General features: G+C 39.8%; 1 protein-coding gene across 6 annotated transcripts in view; it reads right to left on the bottom strand.

Moving 5' to 3' along the window:
* The window catches only part of mark3b (MAP/microtubule affinity-regulating kinase 3b), a 62,480-nt gene that overhangs the window by 27,604 nt on the left and 17,558 nt on the right, over positions 1–17,318 (bottom strand). The window contains exon 4 of one of the 6 annotated variants that reach the window (XR_008393433.1): positions 10,267–10,302. The exons of 4 other annotated variants lie outside the window; for them this stretch is intronic. The gene's annotated coding sequence lies outside the window, so the exon portion shown is untranslated. Of the gene's footprint in view, positions 1–10,266; positions 10,303–17,318 lie in introns of those variants that run through there. One more of the 6 variants, XM_053675643.1, reaches the window with a different exon arrangement.

Raw genomic sequence — 17,318 nt, 5'->3', positions numbered from 1 at the left:
ACGCAATAGCACAATAACTCTGACTAAAATATTCATTTTGATCAAATATGTTGTTTGATGCTGTATTTAACGATATTTAGAAACAAAAGTAATTGTTTTTGAGAGCAGTAACTGTAATGGGGTTATAACATATAAATGTTTTATTAATGTTTTAATTTTGGATAAATGTAAGAAGTGTCATACATTTACAGAATAAAGTAAAATGTTATTGTGTTCAAATGAGTGAATGTGTGTGTTACTGCAGAACATTCAACCTCTTACCAGTTAACACTTTTTTAAAGCATTTTTAATATAGTGATTTAACTTCTGCTTTTCTCTATATCACAAAACAAGACACTACACATTACACTGCACTACAATATACTACACTACACATTACACTGCACTACAATATACTACACTACACATTACACTGCACTACAATATACTACACTACACATTACACTGCACTACAATATACTACACGACAATATACATTACACTGCACTACAATATACTACACTACACGACAATATACATTACACTGCACTACAATATACTACACTACACGACAATATACATTACACTGCACTACAATATACTACACTACACGACAATATACATTACACTGCACTACAATATACTACACTACACGACAATATACATTACACTGCACTACAATATACTACACTACACGACAATATACATTACACTGCACTACAATATACTACACTACACTACACATTACACTGCACTACAATATACTACACTACACATTACACTGCACTACAATATACTACACTACACATTACACTGCACTACAATATACTACACTACACATTACACTGCACTACAATATACTACACGACAATATACATTACACTGCACTACAATATACTACACTACACATTACACTGCACTACAATATACTACACTACACATAACACTGCACTACAATATACTACACGACAATATACATTACACTGCACTACAATATACTACACTACACATTACACTGCACTACAATATACATTACACTACAATATACATTACACTGCACTACACTACACATTACACTGCACTACAATATACTACACTACAATATACATTACACTGCACTACAATATACTACACTGCACTACAATACAATATACTACACTACACATTACACTGCACTACAATATACATTACACTGCACTACAATATACTACTACACATTACACTGCACTACACTACAATATACTACAATACAAAGTACAAGACCCTACAATATAATACACAAAATATCTATAATAGAAGTCTTGACAGCTGCTGGCCATTGCTACAGTAAGCTATTAAAACCTTGTCCTAAAAGGAAGCATAGCTCGTGAGTGAGTAACAACAGCAGCAGCAACAACAACAACAACAACAGCAGCAGCAATAGCAACAGTATCAACAGGTGCTGCGTTTTTTTTTTTTTTTTTTTTTTTTACGTGTGCCCCGTTTTTATTTTGGCTGCAATTTTGCACCTCAAAATCTGATGAACCACAAGGCTGAGAAAATTAGGAACATTAGGACATTAAAAGAAAGGTGGCAGACGCTCCCATATACATAAACTCTGTCAAAATCCTACACAAATACTAACTTAGAGACCAATTGTGTGATGCACTTGCATGCATGTTAAAAGCTCAAAACAATAAAGCTCCTTAACCAAGTGCCTAAGGAACTATAATACTACAACCATTTGCAGGATACAAGATGTGTGTGTGTGTGTGTGTGTGTGTGTGTGTGTGTGTGTGTGTGTGTGTATATATATATATATATATATATATATATATATATATATATATATATATATATATATATATATATATATATATATATATATATATATATAAAGTTTGTTTATATATAAGTTATTATATTAGTGGAAGATTCTGGTTATGTGAACAGCATTTCTATGTGGTAAACTGGATTATGGTTAATTAGATCATTTACAGATACAAAGTTGCCCCATTCCATAACAGTAGTGATGTCTAGTATGAGAACTTAGCCAACTAATGTCCACTTTATTAGAAACAAGGAGTTGTGGGCAGTATTACCTGAAAAAGTGCATTAGGATTTACGGCTGCTTCCGAAATCCCGTACCGTGACAGTATGTACTGCCTACTGCACGGCCGTTGAAACAGTACGTACTAATCAGTGTGTGTGTGTGTGTGTAGTATGAATCCTGGACATACCACATCCACCATGTTGGCATTGTCATGTGACTTTCGATGCCATCATAAACACAAAAATCTTAAAAGGGTCACCAGATTAACGCGACCACACTAACGGCAAAACGCACATTAGGAAAGTTAACTGAATTAATAATGTAATGTGGGCGGGGTTAACAGGCTGAGGTAAATTCATTACCGTTAGCTTGGTCGGCTAAAGCATGATGGAGCTCACAAAAAGATTTCAAACACTGTGACAACTGTTTTCTTGTTTAAACCTTCAACAAGTCAACAATTTATTCATGTATTTTAAACAAGTCCTGTTTAACCAAAGTTTAATACTTTAAAAAAATTATTTTTTCTGAGCTCGTCCACACCAGTCCTGTTGCATTATGGGATTTTTGACTCGCATAGTGTCCATCGATTGCATACTAAAAAAATCTTGCCGGAAGCAGTACAAGTATTTCTCGCCTACTGAGAATTCGGACATACTACCGCCCTGGTGTACTGCTTTTCGCTTACTGTGTAGTAGGGTAGTACGCCATTTTGGATGCAGCTAAAGTCTTTATTTGTCCTGTCTAATTCCACTGATCAGTTAGTGCAGCATGACAGAGTATAAATAATTCATGCTTTCATCCTAATTCACGCGCATGTTATCCGCTACCAACAAAGCTGAGCACATAGATAGCAAGTTGCTAGTTCTTGTTTAATTATGTCTATTCTCGTGTTACTCTTAGACAATGTGATGTTCAAGGTCAAACTCGAGATAAAAACAAGATAAATTTTTTAAAAAATAATCTTTTTAAAAAAAGGGTCTCTATGAAACAATATTTTATTTAGTGTTTTCAGCCTTGATTTTTATTTCCTGCCCCGCGTGACTCCGTGGACCCGGAGGAGTTGTGTTGTTCCAAGGGGAACTTTGGTGACAGGATCTTCTCGAGTCGGACTCACTGAGCCCCTGACTCACCGAGCCCCTGACTCACCGGATTCCACCTTCCTTTTCCACAGTGCGACACTCGGTAAATCCTCTGATCCTCTGACTGCACTCTGACCCACAAATGCAGAAGTGAAACGCTTCACTCGTGCATTATTACTTGTTCCATATGTGTATTCATCAACAAAGTTCTCCCTATTGTCCCAACACGATGCTGGCAGTTTCATGCAGTTACAGGTCAACAGTTTCAATTGACTTTTTTCACGGCAAAAACATCTCGCGTTTAAAACTTTCAAAAACGACGTTAACATATAACGCATAAACATGACGTGTATAGACGTTGCTGCATCTTGAGGTTTAGCCTCAAATCCGTAGCATAACCGACATTTAAAGTTTGGCTTACTTACTTCACTTTACTTTAAGGTGTGACAATCTTTTCATTACAACAGGAAACACTTTGCTCATGATAACTGGCCATACAGATAAGCGATCATTTAGAAATGTTTGTAGCATAAAATTTAAGACCATGTAAAGGCAAATATAAGACAATTTATTACTTACTAAGGTGTTAGTAATTTCAGACAAATGAAGACGTTTTAAGAACCCATGGGCATCTTGTACAAATCACAACGATAGACAACACTTCCACTACAGTCTAGTCTAACTTAAGCGTAGGATTATTTAGGAACGGGGGACGTAGTGGCTTAGTGGTTAGCCTTAGACGTTTGCCTCGCACCTCTGGGTTTGTGGGCCCAGAGCTTGCATGTTCTCCCTGTGCGTCGGGGGTTTCCTCCGAGTATTCCGGTTTCCTCCCCCAGTCCAAAGACATGCGTTATAGGCTGATTGGCATTTCTAAATTGTCCGTAGTGTGTGAATGCTCCAGGCTCCCTGCTACCCTGGGTAGGATAAGCGGTACAGAAAATGGATGGATGGATGTTTAGGGATGCCCTAATTTCATTTTCTTGTGTGATACCATACTAATATCAAAGCTCTGAGGTGCCCATAGGCAATCAGTGTTGTGTCAGCAGTTCACTCCAGTATGAGGCCCCAGCCTTTCTCAGGCAAGCGTTAAGCTGATGCTCCAGCCACTGAGCAAGGAGAGATAGATCGCTTGCTGACACCATGAGTTCTAACATCACACACAGTATCCAGTTGGCATAAAAGACCTTTCCGTGTCGTAAATCTCTGCTATAGCTTGGCTCTAACGTGCTGACAAAAAAAAACGACTCGATGTTTCATCGAGACTTAGCCGTTAACATTACATGCAGCAGACAGTGAACGACCAGAGCTGACGTCAAAGCGGCTGGTTATGGCGAGTCTTCTCAGGGCTTTAATGCTGGAGTTGTGCAGGCATCTGCTCTCCATAAACACACACTGCTCTCAGTGTAACAGGTTAAATATAGTATCCAACAAGGCCTGCAACTCTGAACAGGAAAAAAGGTAACCCAATCTCAACAGCCTTCACCAGCTGAAGGTGCATTAGAGAGCGTGCACACACACACACACACACAGACACACAGAGAGAGAGAGAGAGAGAGAGAGAGAGAGAGAGAGAGAGAGAGACTGACTGCTGAATTTGCAGAATGGACCACTACAAGCCACATGGGGAACAAATGGTGACTGTTTTATGAATGACACACTGCAAGGACACATGGGAATTCATTAAACCACAGGGTTCATTAGCTGGGAAACATAAGCACTAAGAAGCATAAACCCATCTGGCTCCACAGTAAAAGGCAAGCCATGATGAGAGGATGAGAAGAAGAAAAGAAAAAAAAAAGGAAAAAAAAAAAACCAACCACACCCCAAAGATTTCTTTGAAAGTTCAATGCTGAGCATTACGTTAGCTCATGGCTTGAAGAGACAGAGGAATGCTGGGAGTCTGTGTGTGGGAGAGGAGCACGCTGTGCTGCAAGATCAGCCTGAAACCGCTAATCACCCCACCACGAACAAGACCGTTGCTTGTGCTAACAAGCCGGTGGCGTCCAGACGAAGATGGAGCAGAGAGGGCAGGCAGAGTTTCGAGGATGAAAGTCAGATGTTTTCCAGCATTTAAACAGCGAGAGGAGATGAGTCATCGTCAGTATCCGCTTTATCGAGTGTGTGAATCGCGTTCTGCAAGCACAACTACATGATCCACAGGCGCCACCACAGAGGCTCGTGATCTTCAGCGAGTTACAGCTTTTGTGTTAAAGAAAGAAGTCCCACCGGTGGCGGGTGGACAAATCGTAAATTCATCAGCTAACTCACCAGACACACGCTTGCCAACTCTCACGCTTTGCTAACGTAATAAAACAGGGCAAACTAGTTAGCTATGGGAAAGAAGCGAGTCATTATTTATTTATTTTTAACATAGCACATTGTGTTGGAGCAAAAACATTTTTCTTGCCAAAAAGTCAGCAAGTCATCGGCCAACATTTCAACAACGAGCCACTGTCTTCTGTACTTGCACTGCATGTAAAAGACATTATTTCACTCAGTGTCAGTTTATTTTATTTCTAGAATTTTTTAAAAAGAAATTAAACTTTGAGATGGCAGCATTTTTGCCGGCATGAAAGCTTTGCGGTGGATTTTGTGTTGCTCGGTTTTGTTCTGATTTTATCAGCCGACTTTGAGAACATCACCGGAATGTGAAGTGAAAATAGAGAGGTAAAAGACAAAAACTGTTCCTTCTCTTCCAACCACAGTAAACAACTGCAAGATTTCACTACATACTACAGAAAACAAGAAATGAACAATCGTATTTGTGAAACGGAAACCAGACTGCGTCATACTGACTGAAACACGGCTTCCCTGACTTACAGTACAGGAAGATAAGGAGGAGGAGGAGTGTGGTCTAGCTGTTGCTTTTTCCAAATGTTTTTAACTACACAACCATTTCATTTGGAAATCCTCTTTTAAATATCTTGCCCTTTTAATTGACGATCAAGAACCAGTACTACTAACTACTAGTACAAGAACCAGTACTACTAGCTGTTTATCGTCCACCCAAACACACACCAGCTTTTCTACCAGAACTGTCTGTAATATTGTCCGTATGTATGAATAATCGTGACAGGATTCTCCTGACTGGTCGATGATGTCGATAAAGAAAGCGTCAGACAAAAAGCCACTGAATTCGGTCAGCTCTTAAGCACATTTGATTTTACTCAGCGCATAACTGGCTTTAGTGATCCTTGTAAATGTAAGTTTGAAACTGAACGTCGCTCTCGCAGATGACTATTACCTGTTTTTAGTACATCTGCGTCCGGTGTCATGAAGGACAACATAAACTCTTGCATGTGTAACAGTGAAAGAAAGAGCGAGCTTGCGTTTTTTCGGAATGACCGCAGATTTTCTGTGGATTTGGGCCCGGCCGGGTCACGTGACGTCATCACAATGCGCGTTCGACCAAAGCCCTCTTCGATTCACGCGCGTCGAACGAAGGTCTCCTTTATCAACAAGCATGCGGAAGACCGTGCAAAACAATTTTGTGCAATTGCAGTTTTGCCAATTCAAGAAGTTTTCCACACACACAAAAAAAAAAGCACAAAAAACTCCACAAGTTGCATCACAAATTTTCTTTTTTAAAAAGCTGCAGCAAAATCAAGCATTTTTGACTGTAACCATCACAAAAAAAAAAAAAAAAAACTGCGAGAAACCCTGCGCGGACTGATATACGGATAAACTAATAAAGAAACAGGCTAAACAAATGTTTTATTTGAATATTATGACTAGTTTGAGTCGTATACCACAGTCGTTTGCAAACAATTAAAAAAATTTTCCTAATAAATATGGGTTTTGTAAACATTCAGAAGATATATTTAATATATGTATATATATATTTAACGTTACAGAACATCAGCGAGACTCGAGTCTTCAGCACAGACGAGTTTCTCAGTAACACAAGACTCTGTGAACGTTTCTTTCTTTAACTATAGTAGAAAGGGAATGACTGTATATAGCTGCTATGATGCTAGTGATAACAGGAACTAACTTGCTGACTTTTAAAAGTGATTTCCATAAAATGTTTAACATTTCCTAACAGAAAACGTCACTATATTAAGTTTTATTATAAGGCTGTCTTTCTTAAATACCAACCCTTTTTTAACCTGCTGATTATTAACGTTCGATTATGTGGAGTATGCGCCGTACAAGTCCCTGTGCTTGAGCGGTTACCATAGAAACGATAACGCATTATGAGCACGCATACAGATCTGGGCTTTTTATAGAAAATTTGATCAACGTCTTCGGATTCAAGAAATCGTCCATGCTGTGATATAATTATTGCAACCTATTTCACCCTGAAAGATGCAGTACATTATTTCCCCCTGAGTCATGTCTGTTATGAGAGAGTGTTATACATACAGCTGGGTGCTGGTGTGCATCTTGTGCACCTATGCTGGAGATCAGACGAGCCGTCTTTGTTCCCAGGAAGCCAGGGACAGCCCTGAATACGCTTTGCTCAGGGGAAAGTGGGCTGCAGTAGGAGAAAAGAGGACAGCATGTTCCCCCCCGCTCCAAACTAGGTCTTCCAGCAGCTCATCATCCGTAAGCATCCGTAACAGACTTAACATGACTGGTGTGGGAGAAAATATCCAGATGGGCAGCTTTCATTAACTAGTGGTTGTATGGCGACAAATCCTAGGCGATGCCCATCATGTTTAATCCATTCTGGTCTCTTTATACCGTTTGGGCTTTTATACTAAAGCAGTCATGTGTAGCACCTGACCAGGATTGCATTCCACCTAAACTGTTTGTGTGTGTAACTGTACGTGTATGCGCTTGTGTATTGTGTTTTTCAGAGTAGTCTGCAGGACACCTGTAAGCATTTGGGGAAGGTATTTTTATTCTGGGTGTGGTTTTGTATTTGTCTCCGCACGTGCGTTTCCTCATGCCCGCCGGCTGCGGTAGCTCCACTCGCTGCACCTCTGAATAATTCTCTTCAACTGTGCAAATCGACATCACGCTTCAGTGGGCTTTTCGAGCCATCGGCATGAAGTTCTGCCCTAAAAGCCCCAAGACACAATACTCAGTCACACACCTCCCACACACTCGCCCACCAGCGAGGTGACCTATATGGCATATTTCACTGGTTTGAAATGAGAACCATCAGAAAGAGAGCTCGTGAGAAGAGCAGAGCCGTTAAAAAAGCCACAGAGAGCTGACGGAGGTCTGCAGGCCACACAACGATAACGTACCACGTGTGTGTATGGCTGACAGATGGCACAGGGCGAATACGGAGCGTTATTCTCTCGAACCAGGGCCTTCAAATAATTCACTACTAATTAGGTTTGAGCATTGGCATGCTGATGGGTATGACGATGAAAAGCAAAAGTGTGGACGAATATCCTGCGCAGTCAGACGCAGTGGATCACCCAGTAGTGCGCCTTTCTCTCTGGATCTCAGCGGGTGATTGGCTGCCCCACTGTGAAGCTGTGAAGTAGGAAGTTCCCCTCCCTCGCTCTTCTCTCAGCACACTCTCCCAAACAGGAAGCTGCTCGTGGAGATGCGGCCGGGTGGTAGCGAGACATGTTTACACCCACAGGAAAAAAACAAGGTGTTCGAACACGTGCTCTAAGCACAAACGTGTGCATAAACCCAACCAGACGAAGAGGAAAATACAACAGCTGCCAAATATGCTACATTCAAACAGAGACACACAGATACACAAACAGAAGGATAGACAGACAGAAAGAGAGAAAGAGATACTGATCCTGGGGGAAATTGCAGAATATGGAATTTCTACTCTACACTAGGGATACAACTAACAATATTTTTGATAATTCATTGTTACAGGATTGTTTTTTGGATTAATCAATGAATATTTAAAAATATACATATTTTAAATGTATATTTAAACATATTTTACGTCAACCCAAACTAACGCAAGCTTCTACACACACCTTTTTTTTTTTGCTGACCAAAATAAGGCTAAATAAATATCCACTGTTTGTCTCTCTAACTGAAACAATTCACAGCTAAACTCTTTTTTTTTTTTGTTTGCAGTGTCTGAGTGAGTGACTGAAGACGAATCATTTTTGGTGTGTGGAATTAACTCCAAAATTCTGATTGATTCTTAGTGTTTTTAAACGGCTGGAAATCACTGAATCGACTCTTTTTGGGATCGACCTTGATTGTGAACCGAACGAAGGATGAAGACCTGACGACTTAAAAATACATACAAGTGCATCTCAAAACATTTGCGTTTTGAGTTAATTAGACGGTTAGAGCTCTTCTCAGGTCAACAGTTCTGTATTATAAATTCTTTACTCTAATTTTTGAGATACTGGATTTTTGAGTTCCATGAGCTGTAATCAACCAGATTAAAACAAACAAAAAAGGCTTGAATTAAATCACAAAAAAAATTTACTTTCCCACGATATTCTAATTTTTTTTTTTTAGATGCACCTGTTCGTTGTGTGTACTACAAAAATGAAACAATGTTGTATTCTTGTAATGTAATGACACTTGGTTGAAAATATAGTTTAGTACTTACAAGCTACCTGATTCAAATACCTTTGCTCCTCGCTGCACAACACTGTATAATATGTACGTGCTTCAGAAGTTGTTTGGATTTCATCTGGTGGACTAATCACCCTTTCGAGACCATTAACATTTTTAACCCATTGAGCTGGCATACAATGTACCAACATTTTGGCCAAAGCAGCACAAGATAATATCTACAACAAATGTGTGATACACCTAGAAAACTGGATAAGGCAGGAACACACAATACACAGCGCCTAATAAGCATGATTCAAGCAGGGTTTACCGCAACTCTGCCGTTTCTTACATTCCTAGAAATGAAAGATTACAAATCCAAATATTACTCACAGGAAAACAAAGTTTGATGAACAAAATGTCCTGAGGCCAGCACTGAAGTATAATGTAAAGAGTTCCCATGCTTTAGAGGAGTAGGTTCTCTGTTGTAATGTGCTCCGCCATTTCAATCCGATGTGTTTTTAGTCTAAATGAATTAACGTACCACAGCGTGCCTCATGACACACTCCAACTAAACAGAAATGAAATCTGTTGCTGACTGTTTTAATGATTGATTTTTGATCCATTTTGTTGATTACTTGTTGAAGCTCTAGTCTACATGCATGTATAGGTCAGGCATCATGCTGGGGTAGCAGTTAGCTAACAGATTATGGCTTGCCTTGGAAGCCCACATACCTGCTAGTGTTCTCCTGCAACATCACCAAAGCCTTTCTATGAGGAGACACAAAAATTTAGAAGATTACCAGCATTTTAATTTGGATTAGCATGAACACCCGCTCCTGTAACTACACACCCAATTCCCTATACACTCACAGATCCAGACAGAACTAAGAAAGCCATCTGTGCCTCTGCTTGCAGAGTTCTTCTAGTGTCCATGGGAAAAACAGGCGCTGCTGTTCTCCATGTATGATGCACAAGTGCACAACCTAATTAAAGGCAAGTGCTGACTAGCTAGAAGTCTGACTGCTCACTAATAATGAAGGCTAGAGCACCCTGCCCTTCAGCTGGGGCTTCACACGGTCCTGTGATGTCGTGTCCGGGCCAGATCTAAAGATCCTCCAACAACCAGCGGCAGAACCAGAGGGTTTAAAAAAAAAAAAAAAAAAAGGAAAAAAGAAAAGTAAAGACCAGAACTCACAGGTTACTGCAGGACCGATGCAGATTGTCTGACATTTATGAGGTCAGAGTAGACAGCCGAAACCCTGTTCTCAGAGTAATCAGCTTCCAAATCGTGCCATAAGTCATACTGAGCCTTTAAGGCAAAAGGGGGAAGGGAAATATATAGCAATCTAACCAATGAAGAGGACACACAACCTCATATACACTTCTCAAAACAGTTAACTCGCACATAGGATCTCGATGAACAAAATATTCAAGTTGAAAATCTTTACTTATTTACACTGTGTAATTAGTTGAGAACAAAATGATGTGACAATGAAAGCCAAAACCATCAACACACTGATCCAACTCGCATGAATTTCATCACGGCAACTCATAATGTCCGTCAGTAGTGTGTATGGCCCCCACGGGCCTGTATGCACTCCCGACAGAGTCTGGGCATGCTCCTGATGAGATGGCGGATGGTGTCCTGGGGGATCTCCTCCCAGAATTGGATCAGGGCATCAGTGAGCTCTTGGACAGACTGTGATGCTACTTGGTGGCTTTGCATGCTCCAATACAGAACATCCCAGAGGTTCTCAATTAGATTCAAGTATGGGAAATGTGAGGGCCATTCAATGGCCTCAATGCCTTCGTAATTCAGAAACTGCTTACACACTCTGGCCACATGAGGCCGGGCATTGTCATGCACCAGGAGGAACCCAGAGCCCACTGCACCAGTGGTGCAGAGGTCTGTGCAACCCCCAGAGGATATTCCTCCCCAGACCATCACTGACCCACCACCAAACCGGTCACGCTGGATGATGCTGTCTTTCTGAATCATTTATTTAATTATATTTAAAATTGAGTTTTAAACGTATTCATTAGTATACATACAAAGCTAGATTTACACGGTATAGTTTTACACCTGATTTCGCTAGACTTCTATTGCAAAAGAATTTGTTGAATTCTTTGGGCAAGAGCTGAGATTAGCGGTCTCAGAAATCATAACGTGGCGTGTTCACCAACATGCCACTGTGACCAAAGACGGTCGATGACACAGTTCTGCCTGTGCCAAAATGTTTGATTAAAATCAGAAAAAAAAAGCCACCAGGAGCGAGGAGGATGGCACAGGATAACAAAACTCACAGGGCATCTACAAACATGGCAGCAGCAATGATGAACATAAACTAAACACCCTAACGGATAGAAAAAAATCATTCTTATTACCTCAAGCTCTCTCTGAGGAATGCGACCTCATTTTCTGCACGAGCCCAAACGATGATATATAAGCAGAACATTATCATTTCTTTTGATCATAGATTTATCGTCAGAGGATCTTTGTCCTATAATCTGACCGGGAGAACACAAATGATCGTCCAGCCTGTTATAGAACTTTTATTGGGATCATCATCTAATACAGAGTGGCAAGTAGTAATTAAGTAGTAAAGACTGCTGAAATCTGCGAAAACATGCTTGGGGCCAATATAAGATAATGATAAAGCCACATAAACTCTCTTCGGCCCCACCTCTTTTTCCCTTACCAGCATTTGCCCACGCCACAGGGGAGCATGTAAAGACAATACTGCTACAGACAGCAGTGCACAGAGTGTAGAAGGGTCTCTCAGCTGACCTAATTGGCCAGCAGCCCACTTTCCCCACCAGCCTGTTAAATGTGTTTTCCTCGCCAACTTCCTTCCTGGCACACTCCCTTGTTTCATCAACACATACATACATTATATATACACTATATCTATAAGTGGCCATTATGCATATAACGACTACAAAGCTCTGCTCTGAGAGAAGCATTCCCATGCCACATGGTGGGGTTTCTGCTCACAGGTCCCGGGTTCTATAAACATCACAAAATAAATATATAACCGACCACCCACAGCCAACTAATCAGGACACAGAGGTGTCTCTACTTTCCCATCAATCATGTCGCCTGTTACTTCAGAACGTCCCCTTGTTGCACTGGCATTTGTTTTAGGGATGTGGTTCTGGGAGCACACAGAGGAGAGGGCTGTATTTTGAGAATTTTCCATCACAAGCCATGACTATACCTGTAACAGGTCACAAATGGAACATTGTTTTGCTTTCCCATTCCTCACACGTACAATTTACCACTCATCGGTATTAAGATTACTGACTGAGATCGTGGAGGCAGAACCAACTGCGAACGGCTCATTACACCAGACAGTCCAGAACGTGACATCAAAACACGAAGACTAGCTTTTTAAAGCACTCCAAATAGACCATGCAGTTTTATCTATGTCTAAAGGTGCGTTCACTCGCACAGCGATTTTATCGCTGCAAGTCGGCAGTCGCTGTATTTTGAAGTCGCCGTTAGGTCGTTCCTACTACTAGTTGCCATAGTAACACGGGTGGCGAGACCAACATTCCACTTTTGACAAATTTACACATTCTGGAGGGAGAGTGATCTTATATAAAATTCACCAGTGCATATATGAATCATATCCTGTGAGATGAAGGAGAAGCAGTGTGCACTTTGCCGTCGTGGCCATCGATTTGCAGCAAAAGCGCAAGCGCCAATTAGCTTAGCTTAGGTTATGGCCTTAGTGCATTTAAAGCAAAATAATAATAACAATGAAACACACTCACTTTTTGTAGCAATTGAGCAAAATCCCGGTGTAGCTCGTATCTCAGTAAGCGAGCATCGCCATCAGGGTGTCATTCACTATATGTTCGATGGTGACCGAGAGTCGAACCGCAGCTCTTCGGCCGTGGCCTCTGTGTTTCCTGGGCGAAGAGTCTGGTTTGGTGCTGCTCGTTCCCGGGCGCCGAAGCACTCAAGATAGGAGCTACACTGGTATTTTGCTCGATTGCAACAAAAAATTAATGTTTCTCATTATTATTATTATTATTTTTTGCTTTAAACCCACTAAGCTAAGCCAATTGGCTACTTCCACAATGGTGCTGTTCTGCTAGTGAGCACGGGTGGATATGGATCACGTGCGTTCTACTGTCACAGGAGGTCACCAGCTCTCATTGAAAATGGATAGTCTCTGGTCGCTTTGTTGCTGTTCTCTGTAGGAAAATAACCATCTGTGTTTGATTTGTTGTGGAGTTCTAGTGCACCTGACTGCTGGGGGTGAACATGGAGCCCAGTCAATAATGTTCGCTCATATATACAGTAGCCACAGTGTTCCAAATGGACTTGAATAAGGGATGGGTCTTGGGTAGAAAGAGTGTAGGGATCAAGAAAAGCTGCGTGCTTATTAATCATGCCGAAAGTCCACATATCACTCATTCAACAACACACCCGTGTGCAGACAGACTAAACAACCGCTCCCAAATGTCAGGTAGAAACACTGAGCAGACTAAACATTGCATTTGAGTGAATAAGAGCTGTAATTGAAATATTGGCAGAGGGGCATTGAATCAATTCCTGCACTCAGGGGTGGATTTGAGATGAATGGGCTTTATATATACTCTCTATAGGAGATCCATGGGACACGCTAAGAACCGACCTGAGTGAGAGCTCATCTGGAGCCATGGTGTGAGTCTGCATGCAGTCTGATATCATTCTGAATATTAGAAGAGAACAGACTTGATTTTAGAGATGGCACACTGCCACTTTTTCCTTTTCCACAATGTTTTGAATAAAAAAAAAAATAATAATAATAATAAAAGCTTTTTAAGCACGTCAGGTGAGATAGCTATCTAAAATGATCATACTCAAACACTCTACTACCCTATGGTACTAAGTCTTTCACACAAAAACATAAATAAATAAACAAACATACATTAGACAGTTACATTGTTATGCTATGATTACTTGAGCTAGTGTTAATAATGTTACTAGTGCTATAAGTACTGTTACTATAGCTACTATTACTTTCACTGATGCTACTAATAATATTGCTGCTATTCCTACTCTTACTGTTAATAATCCTGTTACTATTATTACTATTCGGTCCCTCCAGGATGTAGCGATCGCAGAAATTGATGTAAAAGTAAACAAACTTTGCAATATTTGGAGAAGCTTGCAATTTTTAAAAATTACTGAAGATTTGCCAAAGATTTGGGCCAAGGCACTTCATGTGATGTCAACACAACACACATTCAACCAAAGCCCGCCGAACACGAGTACAGCTAACAGATCTCATTTAACAACAAACACTGCAAAAGACAGCGCAAAACGATTACACAAATTCATATAGTTTTCTGCGAAAACACACAAAAAACTGTGCAATTGCATTGCGGATTTTGAAAAACGCCACAGCAAAATCAAGCATTTTTGGCCACAACAATTACAAATTAAAACTCTCTGCGAAATCCTGTACAGACTGACTATTACTACTGCTACAATTACTATTACCTACTGCTACAATTACCATTACTATTACTGTTACTACTGCTACAATCACTGTTACCTACTGCTACAATTACCGTTACTATTACTGTTACCTACTGCTACAATTACTGTTACCTACTGCTACAATTACCGTTACTATTACTGTTACCTACTGCTACTATTACTGTTACCTACTGCTACAATTACTGTTACCTACTGCTACAATTACTGTTACCTACTGCTACAATTACTGTTACCTACTGCTACAATTACTGTTACCTACTGCTACAATTACCGTTACTATTACTGTTACCTACTGCTACAATTACCGTTACTATTACTGTTACCTACTGCTACAATTACTGTTACCTACTGCTACAATTACCATTACTATTACTGTTACCTACTGCTACAATTACCGTTACTATTACTGTTACCTACTGCTACTATTACTGTTACCTACTGCTACAATTACTGTTACCTACTGCTACAATTACCGTTACTATTACTGTTACCTACTGCTACAATTACCGTTACTATTACTGTTACTACTGCTACAATCACTGTTACCTACTGCTACAATTACTGTTACCTACAGCTACAATTACTGTTACTATTACTGTTACCTACTGCTACAATTACCATTACTATTACTGTTACTACTGCTACAATCACTGTTACCTACTGCTACAATTACCGTTACTATTACTGTTACCTACTGCTACAATTACTGTTACCTACTGCTACAATTACCGTTACTATTACTGTTACCTACTGCTACAATTACTGTTACCTACTGCTACAATTACCGTTACTATTACTGTTACCTACTGCTACTATTACTGTTACCTACTGCTACAATTACTGTTACCTACTGCTACAATTACTGTTACCTACTGCTACAATTACTGTTACCTACTGCTACAATTACTGTTACCTACAGCTACTATTACTGTTACCTACTGCTACAATTACTGTTACCTACTGCTACAATTACCGTTACTATTACTGTTACCTACTGCTACTATTACTGTTACCTACTGCTACAATTACTGTTACCTACTGCTACAATTACTGTTACCTACTGCTACAATTACTGTTACCTACTGCTACAATTACCGTTACTATTACTGTTACCTACTGCTACAATTACCGTTACTATTACTGTTACCTACTGCTACAATTACTGTTACCTACTGCTACAATTACCGTTACTATTACTGTTACCTACTGCTACAATTACCGTTACTATTACTGTTACCTACTGCTACTATTACTGTTACCTACTGCTACAATTACTGTTACCTACTGCTACAATTACCGTTACTATTACTGTTACCTACTGCTACAATTACCGTTACTATTACTGTTACTACTGCTACAATCACTGTTACCTACTGCTACAATTACTGTTACCTACAGCTACAATTACTGTTACCTACTGCTACAATTACTGTTACCTACTGCTACAATTACTGTTACCTACTGCTACAATTACTGTTACCTACTGCTACAATTACTGTTACCTACTGCTACAATTACTGTTACTACTGCTACAATTACTGTTACCTACTGCTACAATTACCGTTACTATTACTGTTACCTACTGCTACAATTACTGTTACCTACTGCTACAATTACCGTTACTATTACTGTTACCTACTGCTACAATTACTGTTACCTACTGCTACAATTACTGTTACTACTGCTACAATTACTGTTACCTACTGCTACAATTACCGTTACTATTACTGTTACCTACTGCTACAATTACTGTTACCTACTGCTACAATTACGGTTACTATTACTGTTACCTACTGCTACAATTACTGTTACCTACTGCTACAATCACCGTTACTATTACTGTTACCTACTGCTACAATTACCGTTACTATTACTACTGCTACAATTACTGTTACCTACTGCTACAATTACCGTTACTATTACTGTTACCTACTGCTACAATTACTGTTACCTACTGCTACAATTACCATTACTATTACTGTTACCTACTGCTACAATTACTGTTACCTACTGCTACAATTACCATTACTATTACTGTTACCTACTGCTACAATTACCGTTACTATTACTACTGCTACAATTACTGTTACCTACTGCTACAATTACTGTTACCTACTGCTACAATTACCATTACTATTACTGTTACCTACTGCTACAATTACCGTTACTATTACTACTGCTACAATTACTGTTACCTACTGCTACAATTACCGTTACTATTACTGTTACCTACTGCTACAATTACTGTTACCTACTGCTACAATTACCATTACTATTACTGTTACCT

Source organism: Ictalurus punctatus, chromosome 25 (assembly GCF_001660625.3).
Source record: "Ictalurus punctatus breed USDA103 chromosome 25, Coco_2.0, whole genome shotgun sequence".
NCBI classification, from domain to species: domain Eukaryota; kingdom Metazoa; phylum Chordata; class Actinopteri; order Siluriformes; family Ictaluridae; genus Ictalurus; species Ictalurus punctatus.
This window is presented reverse-complemented; position numbering and strand designations above follow the sequence as displayed.